General features: G+C 37.5%; 2 pseudogenes; both read left to right on the top strand.

Annotated features, from left to right (window-relative positions):
- The first annotated feature begins 283 nt into the window (after nucleotides 1–283).
- LOC147793207 (S-protein homolog 1 pseudogene) lies at nucleotides 284–589 on the top strand (annotated as a pseudogene).
- Nucleotides 590–9,739: 9,150 nt separating this feature from the next.
- LOC147793206 (S-protein homolog 1 pseudogene) lies at nucleotides 9,740–10,045 on the top strand (annotated as a pseudogene).
- Nucleotides 10,046–11,092: the final 1,047 nt, after the last annotated feature.

Genomic DNA, 11,092 nt, shown 5'->3' with positions numbered 1-11,092 from the left:
CTAATTGTGGTTAAAAAATAACTACCTACCGCCTCAGTTTGGCTATACGTATGTGTGTATATATATATAAGAGATAGAATCCAAAGACATTTTTAAAAAAGGGCGGGCGATCTTCGAGAAGAAAATGAAGTCTCTAAGCGTATTTTTTTTAATCCTATTGATTGCTTTGGAACCAAACAATATGATTAAGTCATGTTTAGCAACATCCAAGATACAAACTAGACCGTCAGCATCCAAGATGCAACCTGTACTGTCCCATTGGCAAGTGACCATTTTGAATTCGATGACGGATTCAACTCTGGTCGTTCACTGCAAGTCGAAAGATGACGATCTGGGCGAGCATGTCATCAATGCCGGAGGCAATTACAACTGGAGCTTTAAAGAGAATCTTTTGCAAACAACATTGTTTTGGTGCAATTTTAGCAGCAAACATGGCCAAGCTACTGGTGATGTTTTCTGGCCAGAGCAACAAAGTTGGCTTGCTGATCAATGTGTTGGTCATAACTGCATTTGGACGGCGGGAGACCAAGGAATTTCCTTGCATTATAATCCTACCAACACCAACAACTTAATGTATCGTTGGAAATGATGTAATCCATTCTTCAATTGCATTATCTCCTCCATCCTAAGCTACGAATAAAGATGCTCGTTACTTTTTTACGGTTCAGGATTCATCTCTTTAATATTTATTGAAATAAAAAGGGTAATAGTGATACTGACGTATAATGCACCACAATTTACAAAGAGCTCTCGTTCATCAAAACTTCTCATGTTCGACTTAATAGCGATAAGTTGTACTTTCTATCCATTATTAAGTAGTAATCATGATAACATATGAGGTCACTTTCTATTGAAGCGTTCTCATAGATGCGTCAATAGAGACCTTCGTTGCAGCAAGGTATAAGACGTCGACAAAAGCTACGTACGACAATGCTTCCGGCACGTCGCTAACAAATGTGACTGTTTCTTGTGTAGGCATACGACCTCTTCTCTCACAAGGTTCTACCGATGCAGAGGCCAACATTATTTATTATTATTTTTTTGTTTTTGTCGAAAATGTGTTTTTCGGTAGAAGTGTCTAGAAATGTTCAAATCATATACTTTTTTAGGTACAAAACCATAACAATCATAAAAACAAAAAGGTTGGGTCATGGAGCTAGGGGCAGCAGAAAGTGAATTTCATCAAATTGAGTGTGGCGGGTGATGTATAGCTTAGTGTGATGGTGTTAATATAACACATGCGGAAGCAATTTGGATCTTAGACTCTCTAAGTACATCAATTATAGTAAATTGGCTAGCATGTTCAAAAGCATTAAAACTCAATGAGTTTGAATACTAATCTTTTGTAGTTCAAATTCGTTTTTCCTCACGAATGGTTTTGAACCACCACCAGTGTCTTCTCCACTATTCTCTGGCCTTAGAACGGGATTGTGGAATCCGGTGAGTGAGTAAACTTGGAAGGGATTTAGTATATATGAAGAGAGAGTTTGTGAGAGTTTTTCTCAAGGTTTTTCTCCCGGGGGAAGTTCCATGTACCTTGATCACTCTATTTATAGAGTCATATTTGCATGTTCACGCAAATGGGAGATCACCAAATTTTGACACTCAAAGTTCCACTCAAATTTGTGGGGTTCATTTGGCAAGCATGCAAGTTTGGTTAAACCAAATTTTGACACCTCAAAACTCCACTCAAATTTGTGAGACATAAGGAACAAGAAGTAACTTCAGGGGTAAAACGGTAAATTAACCTAGCTCTAGTTACGAACAACCTGTGAAGGATCGACTTACTAATCATGTTGCTGATATGCTCGTACCTTCAAAATAATTTGTGACCAACTTCATGCCATTGGTAGACTTGTCGAGGACATTTGATAAAGTGTACTAGTTCCTTTGTGGACTCGGCACCAATTTTTCAACTTTTTCTACTTCTCAACTGGTTCTCACCCCTCTCCCCTATTTTACAGATTTAGTCTGAAAAGCTGAAAGTTTTGATTTGTTCCAGCGCTCTCCTTAGTTTTCTGACTCCGCTCCTAGGACATTCACAGCCATTAATTGTGGTCGCACCCATTGTGATCTTTGGGGTCCTTCCCCCATCAAAACCAATTCGGGTTTTCTTTACTATGTTATTTTTAATGACGATTATTCTCGATTCAGTAGGCTTTACCCTTTAAAATTTAAATATGATTTCTTTGATATTTTTCTTCAATTTACAAATTTTGTGAATAAAATAATATTGTGATTGTTTCAAGGTTTTTCAAAGTAATGAGCTTGCCGAATTAAGAAAGTTTAGGTGACCGTACCTTTTACACTCTGTTATGGAAGGAAGATATGCTGTAATAACCAAAATTTACAACACACTTTTAACTAATTGTGGTTAAAAAATAACTACCTACCGCCTCAGTTTGGCTATACGTATGTGTGTATATATATATAAGAGATAGAATCCAAAGACATTTTTAAAAAAGGGCGGGCGATCTTCGAGAAGAAAATGAAGTCTCTAAGCGTATTTTTTTTAATCCTATTGATTGCTTTGGAACCAAACAATATGATTAAGTCATGTTTAGCAACATCCAAGATACAAACTAGACCGTCAGCATCCAAGATGCAACCTGTACTGTCCCATTGGCAAGTGACCATTTTGAATTCGATGACGGATTCAACTCTGGTCGTTCACTGCAAGTCGAAAGATGACGATCTGGGCGAGCATGTCATCAATGCCGGAGGCAATTACAACTGGAGCTTTAAAGAGAATCTTTTGCAAACAACATTGTTTTGGTGCAATTTTAGCAGCAAACATGGCCAAGCTACTGGTGATGTTTTCTGGCCAAAGCAACAAAGTTGGCTTGCTGATCAATGTGTTGGTCATAACTGCATTTGGACGGCGGGAGACCAAGGAATTTCCTTGCATTATAATCCTACCAACACCAACAACTTAATGTATCGTTGGAAATGATGTAATCCATTCTTCAATTGCATTATCTCCTCCATCCTAAGCTACGAATAAAGATGCTCGTTACTTTTTTACGGTTCAGGATTCATCTCTTTAATATTTATTGAAATAAAAAGGGTAATAGTGATACTGACGTATAATGCACCACAATTTACAAAGAGCTCTCGTTCATCAAAACTTCTCATGTTCGACTTAATAGCGATAAGTTGTACTTTCTATCCATTATTAAGTAGTAATCATGATAACATATGAGGTCACTTTCTATTGAAGCGTTCTCATAGATGCGTCAATAGAGACCTTCGTTGCAGCAAGGTATAAGACGTCGACAAAAGCTACGTACGACAATGCTTCCGGCACGTCGCTAACAAATGTGACTGTTTCTTGTGTAGGCATACGACCTCTTCTCTCACAAGGTTCTACCGATGCAGAGGCCAACATTATTTATTATTATTTTTTTGTTTTTGTCGAAAATGTGTTTTTCGGTAGAAGTGTCTAGAAATGTTCAAATCATATACTTTTTTAGGTACAAAACCATAACAATCATAAAAACAAAAAGGTTGGGTCATGGAGCTAGGGGCAGCAGAAAGTGAATTTCATCAAATTGAGTGTGGCGGGTGATGTATAGCTTAGTGTGATGGTGTTAATATAACACATGCGGAAGCAATTTGGATCTTAGACTCTCTAAGTACATCAATTATAGTAAATTGGCTAGCATGTTCAAAAGCATTAAAACTCAATGAGTTTGAATACTAATCTTTTGTAGTTCAAATTCGTTTTTCCTCACGAATGGTTTTGAACCACCACCAGTGTCTTCTCCACTATTCTCTGGCCTTAGAACGGGATTGTGGAATCCGGTGAGTGAGTAAACTTGGAAGGGATTTAGTATATATGAAGAGAGAGTTTGTGAGAGTTTTTCTCAAGGTTTTTCTCCCGGGGGAAGTTCCATGTACCTTGATCACTCTATTTATAGAGTCATATTTGCATGTTCACGCAAATGGGAGATCACCAAATTTTGACACTCAAAGTTCCACTCAAATTTGTGGGGTTCATTTGGCAAGCATGCAAGTTTGGTTAAACCAAATTTTGACACCTCAAAACTCCACTCAAATTTGTGAGACATAAGGAACAAGAAGTAACTTCAGGGGTAAAACGGTAAATTGACCTAGCTCTAGTTACGAACAACCTGTGAAGGATCGACTTACTAATCATGTTGCTGATATGCTCGTACCTTCAAAATAATTTGTGACCAACTTCATGCCATTGGTAGACTTGTCGAGGACATTTGATAAAGTGTACTAGTTCCTTTGTGGACTCGGCACCAATTTTTCAACTTTTTCTACTTCTCAACTGGTTCTCACCCCTCTCCCCTATTTTACAGATTTAGTCTGAAAAGCTGAAAGTTTTGATTTGTTCCAGCGCTCTCCTTAGTTTTCTGACTCCGCTCCTAGGACATTCACAGCCATTAATTGTGGTCGCACCCATTGTGATCTTTGGGGTCCTTCCCCCATCAAAACCAATTCGGGTTTTCTTTACTATGTTATTTTTAATGACGATTATTCTCGATTCAGTAGGCTTTACCCTTTAAAATTTAAATATGATTTCTTTGATATTTTTCTTCAATTTACAAATTTTGTGAATAAAATAATATTGTGATTGTTTCAAGGTTTTTCAAAGTAATGAGCTTGCCGAATTAAGAAAGTTTAGGTGACCGTACCTTTTACACTCTGTTATGGAAGGAAGATATGCTGTAATAACCAAAATTTACAACACACTTTTAACTAATTGTGGTTAAAAAATAACTACCTACCGCCTCAGTTTGGCTATACGTATGTGTGTATATATATATAAGAGATAGAATCCAAAGACATTTTTAAAAAAGGGCGGGCGATCTTCGAGAAGAAAATGAAGTCTCTAAGCGTATTTTTTTTAATCCTATTGATTGCTTTGGAACCAAACAATATGATTAAGTCATGTTTAGCAACATCCAAGATACAAACTAGACCGTCAGCATCCAAGATGCAACCTGTACTGTCCCATTGGCAAGTGACCATTTTGAATTCGATGACGGATTCAACTCTGGTCGTTCACTGCAAGTCGAAAGATGACGATCTGGGCGAGCATGTCATCAATGCCGGAGGCAATTACAACTGGAGCTTTAAAGAGAATCTTTTGCAAACAACATTGTTTTGGTGCAATTTTAGCAGCAAACATGGCCAAGCTACTGGTGATGTTTTCTGGCCAAAGCAACAAAGTTGGCTTGCTGATCAATGTGTTGGTCATAACTGCATTTGGACGGCGGGAGACCAAGGAATTTCCTTGCATTATAATCCTACCAACACCAACAACTTAATGTATCGTTGGAAATGATGTAATCCATTCTTCAATTGCATTATCTCCTCCATCCTAAGCTACGAATAAAGATGCTCGTTACTTTTTTACGGTTCAGGATTCATCTCTTTAATATTTATTGAAATAAAAAGGGTAATAGTGATACTGACGTATAATGCACCACAATTTACAAAGAGCTCTCGTTCATCAAAACTTCTCATGTTCGACTTAATAGCGATAAGTTGTACTTTCTATCCATTATTAAGTAGTAATCATGATAACATATGAGGTCACTTTCTATTGAAGCGTTCTCATAGATGCGTCAATAGAGACCTTCGTTGCAGCAAGGTATAAGACGTCGACAAAAGCTACGTACGACAATGCTTCCGGCACGTCGCTAACAAATGTGACTGTTTCTTGTGTAGGCATACGACCTCTTCTCTCACAAGGTTCTACCGATGCAGAGGCCAACATTATTTATTATTATTTTTTTGTTTTTGTCGAAAATGTGTTTTTCGGTAGAAGTGTCTAGAAATGTTCAAATCATATACTTTTTTAGGTACAAAACCATAACAATCATAAAAACAAAAAGGTTGGGTCATGGAGCTAGGGGCAGCAGAAAGTGAATTTCATCAAATTGAGTGTGGCGGGTGATGTATAGCTTAGTGTGATGGTGTTAATATAACACATGCGGAAGCAATTTGGATCTTAGACTCTCTAAGTACATCAATTATAGTAAATTGGCTAGCATGTTCAAAAGCATTAAAACTCAATGAGTTTGAATACTAATCTTTTGTAGTTCAAATTCGTTTTTCCTCACGAATGGTTTTGAACCACCACCAGTGTCTTCTCCACTATTCTCTGGCCTTAGAACGGGATTGTGGAATCCGGTGAGTGAGTAAACTTGGAAGGGATTTAGTATATATGAAGAGAGAGTTTGTGAGAGTTTTTCTCAAGGTTTTTCTCCCGGGGGAAGTTCCATGTACCTTGATCACTCTATTTATAGAGTCATATTTGCATGTTCACGCAAATGGGAGATCACCAAATTTTGACACTCAAAGTTCCACTCAAATTTGTGGGGTTCATTTGGCAAGCATGCAAGTTTGGTTAAACCAAATTTTGACACCTCAAAACTCCACTCAAATTTGTGAGACATAAGGAACAAGAAGTAACTTCAGGGGTAAAACGGTAAATTGACCTAGCTCTAGTTACGAACAACCTGTGAAGGATCGACTTACTAATCATGTTGCTGATATGCTCGTACCTTCAAAATAATTTGTGACCAACTTCATGCCATTGGTAGACTTGTCGAGGACATTTGATAAAGTGTACTAGTTCCTTTGTGGACTCGGCACCAATTTTTCAACTTTTTCTACTTCTCAACTGGTTCTCACCCCTCTCCCCTATTTTACAGATTTAGTCTGAAAAGCTGAAAGTTTTGATTTGTTCCAGCGCTCTCCTTAGTTTTCTGACTCCGCTCCTAGGACATTCACAGCCATTAATTGTGGTCGCACCCATTGTGATCTTTGGGGTCCTTCCCCCATCAAAACCAATTCGGGTTTTCTTTACTATGTTATTTTTAATGACGATTATTCTCGATTCAGTAGGCTTTACCCTTTAAAATTTAAATATGATTTCTTTGATATTTTTCTTCAATTTACAAATTTTGTGAATAAAATAATATTGTGATTGTTTCAAGGTTTTTCAAAGTAATGAGCTTGCCGAATTAAGAAAGTTTAGGTGACCGTACCTTTTACACTCTGTTATGGAAGGAAGATATGCTGTAATAACCAAAATTTACAACACACTTTTAACTAATTGTGGTTAAAAAATAACTACCTACCGCCTCAGTTTGGCTATACGTATGTGTGTATATATATATAAGAGATAGAATCCAAAGACATTTTTAAAAAAGGGCGGGCGATCTTCGAGAAGAAAATGAAGTCTCTAAGCGTATTTTTTTTAATCCTATTGATTGCTTTGGAACCAAACAATATGATTAAGTCATGTTTAGCAACATCCAAGATACAAACTAGACCGTCAGCATCCAAGATGCAACCTGTACTGTCCCATTGGCAAGTGACCATTTTGAATTCGATGACGGATTCAACTCTGGTCGTTCACTGCAAGTCGAAAGATGACGATCTGGGCGAGCATGTCATCAATGCCGGAGGCAATTACAACTGGAGCTTTAAAGAGAATCTTTTGCAAACAACATTGTTTTGGTGCAATTTTAGCAGCAAACATGGCCAAGCTACTGGTGATGTTTTCTGGCCAAAGCAACAAAGTTGGCTTGCTGATCAATGTGTTGGTCATAACTGCATTTGGACGGCGGGAGACCAAGGAATTTCCTTGCATTATAATCCTACCAACACCAACAACTTAATGTATCGTTGGAAATGATGTAATCCATTCTTCAATTGCATTATCTCCTCCATCCTAAGCTACGAATAAAGATGCTCGTTACTTTTTTACGGTTCAGGATTCATCTCTTTAATATTTATTGAAATAAAAAGGGTAATAGTGATACTGACGTATAATGCACCACAATTTACAAAGAGCTCTCGTTCATCAAAACTTCTCATGTTCGACTTAATAGCGATAAGTTGTACTTTCTATCCATTATTAAGTAGTAATCATGATAACATATGAGGTCACTTTCTATTGAAGCGTTCTCATAGATGCGTCAATAGAGACCTTCGTTGCAGCAAGGTATAAGACGTCGACAAAAGCTACGTACGACAATGCTTCCGGCACGTCGCTAACAAATGTGACTGTTTCTTGTGTAGGCATACGACCTCTTCTCTCACAAGGTTCTACCGATGCAGAGGCCAACATTATTTATTATTATTTTTTTGTTTTTGTCGAAAATGTGTTTTTCGGTAGAAGTGTCTAGAAATGTTCAAATCATATACTTTTTTAGGTACAAAACCATAACAATCATAAAAACAAAAAGGTTGGGTCATGGAGCTAGGGGCAGCAGAAAGTGAATTTCATCAAATTGAGTGTGGCGGGTGATGTATAGCTTAGTGTGATGGTGTTAATATAACACATGCGGAAGCAATTTGGATCTTAGACTCTCTAAGTACATCAATTATAGTAAATTGGCTAGCATGTTCAAAAGCATTAAAACTCAATGAGTTTGAATACTAATCTTTTGTAGTTCAAATTCGTTTTTCCTCACGAATGGTTTTGAACCACCACCAGTGTCTTCTCCACTATTCTCTGGCCTTAGAACGGGATTGTGGAATCCGGTGAGTGAGTAAACTTGGAAGGGATTTAGTATATATGAAGAGAGAGTTTGTGAGAGTTTTTCTCAAGGTTTTTCTCCCGGGGGAAGTTCCATGTACCTTGATCACTCTATTTATAGAGTCATATTTGCATGTTCACGCAAATGGGAGATCACCAAATTTTGACACTCAAAGTTCCACTCAAATTTGTGGGGTTCATTTGGCAAGCATGCAAGTTTGGTTAAACCAAATTTTGACACCTCAAAACTCCACTCAAATTTGTGAGACATAAGGAACAAGAAGTAACTTCAGGGGTAAAACGGTAAATTGACCTAGCTCTAGTTACGAACAACCTGTGAAGGATCGACTTACTAATCATGTTGCTGATGTGCTCGTACCTTCAAAATAATTTGTGACCAACTTCATGCCATTGGTAGACTTGTCGAGGACATTTGATAAAGTGTACTAGTTCCTTTGTGGACTCGGCACCAATTTTTCAACTTTTTCTACTTCTCAACTGGTTCTCACCCCTCTCCCCTATTTTACAGATTTAGTCTGAAAAGCTGAAAGTTTTGATTTGTTCCAGCGCTCTCCTTAGTTTTCTGACTCCGCTCCTAGGACATTCACAGCCATTAATTGTGGTCGCACCCATTGTGATCTTTGGGGTCCTTCCCCCATCAAAACCAATTCGGGTTTTCTTTACTATGTTATTTTTAATGACGATTATTCTCGATTCAGTAGGCTTTACCCTTTAAAATTTAAATATGATTTCTTTGATATTTTTCTTCAATTTACAAATTTTGTGAATAAAATAATATTGTGATTGTTTCAAGGTTTTTCAAAGTAATGAGCTTGCCGAATTAAGAAAGTTTAGGTGACCGTACCTTTTACACTCTGTTATGGAAGGAAGATATGCTGTAATAACCAAAATTTACAACACACTTTTAACTAATTGTGGTTAAAAAATAACTACCTACCGCCTCAGTTTGGCTATACGTATGTGTGTATATATATATAAGAGATAGAATCCAAAGACATTTTTAAAAAAGGGCGGGCGATCTTCGAGAAGAAAATGAAGTCTCTAAGCGTATTTTTTTTAATCCTATTGATTGCTTTGGAACCAAACAATATGATTAAGTCATGTTTAGCAACATCCAAGATACAAACTAGACCGTCAGCATCCAAGATGCAACCTGTACTGTCCCATTGGCAAGTGACCATTTTGAATTCGATGACGGATTCAACTCTGGTCGTTCACTGCAAGTCGAAAGATGACGATCTGGGCGAGCATGTCATCAATGCCGGAGGCAATTACAACTGGAGCTTTAAAGAGAATCTTTTGCAAACAACATTGTTTTGGTGCAATTTTAGCAGCAAACATGGCCAAGCTACTGGTGATGTTTTCTGGCCAGAGCAACAAAGTTGGCTTGCTGATCAATGTGTTGGTCATAACTGCATTTGGACGGCGGGAGACCAAGGAATTTCCTTGCATTATAATCCTACCAACACCAACAACTTAATGTATCGTTGGAAATGATGTAATCCATTCTTCAATTGCATTATCTCCTCCATCCTAAGCTACGAATAAAGATGCTCGTTACTTTTTTACGGTTCAGGATTCATCTCTTTAATATTTATTGAAATAAAAAGGGTAATAGTGATACTGACGTATAATGCACCACAATTTACAAAGAGCTCTCGTTCATCAAAACTTCTCATGTTCGACTTAATAGCGATAAGTTGTACTTTCTATCCATTATTAAGTAGTAATCATGATAACATATGAGGTCACTTTCTATTGAAGCGTTCTCATAGATGCGTCAATAGAGACCTTCGTTGCAGCAAGGTATAAGACGTCGACAAAAGCTACGTACGACAATGCTTCCGGCACGTCGCTAACAAATGTGACTGTTTCTTGTGTAGGCATACGACCTCTTCTCTCACAAGGTTCTACCGATGCAGAGGCCAACATTATTTATTATTATTTTTTTGTTTTTGTCGAAAATGTGTTTTTCGGTAGAAGTGTCTAGAAATGTTCAAATCATATACTTTTTTAGGTACAAAACCATAACAATCATAAAAACAAAAAGGTTGGGTCATGGAGCTAGGGGCAGCAGAAAGTGAATTTCATCAAATTGAGTGTGGCGGGTGATGTATAGCTTAGTGTGATGGTGTTAATATAACACATGCGGAAGCAATTTGGATCTTAGACTCTCTAAGTACATCAATTATAGTAAATTGGCTAGCATGTTCAAAAGCATTAAAACTCAATGAGTTTGAATACTAATCTTTTGTAGTTCAAATTCGTTTTTCCTCACGAATGGTTTTGAACCACCACCAGTGTCTTCTCCACTATTCTCTGGCCTTAGAACGGGATTGTGGAATCCGGTGAGTGAGTAAACTTGGAAGGGATTTAGTATATATGAAGAGAGAGTTTGTGAGAGTTTTTCTCAAGGTTTTTCTCCCGGGGGAAGTGTTGAGTTATGGAGTCTGCTCCCTGTATTTATAGCTTGGTCAATGGCTATATCCGGTAAAGCTATATATGGTACATAGCTATATATAGTAGATGGTTAAATCTGGTAAA

This window comes from Cucurbita pepo, chromosome 3 (assembly GCF_057944985.1).
Source record: "Cucurbita pepo subsp. pepo isolate OVF chromosome 3, ASM5794498v1, whole genome shotgun sequence".
NCBI lineage: Eukaryota > Viridiplantae > Streptophyta > Magnoliopsida > Cucurbitales > Cucurbitaceae > Cucurbita > Cucurbita pepo.
The sequence above is the reverse complement of the archived record's forward strand: the minus strand, read 5'-3'. Positions and strand labels throughout refer to the sequence as shown.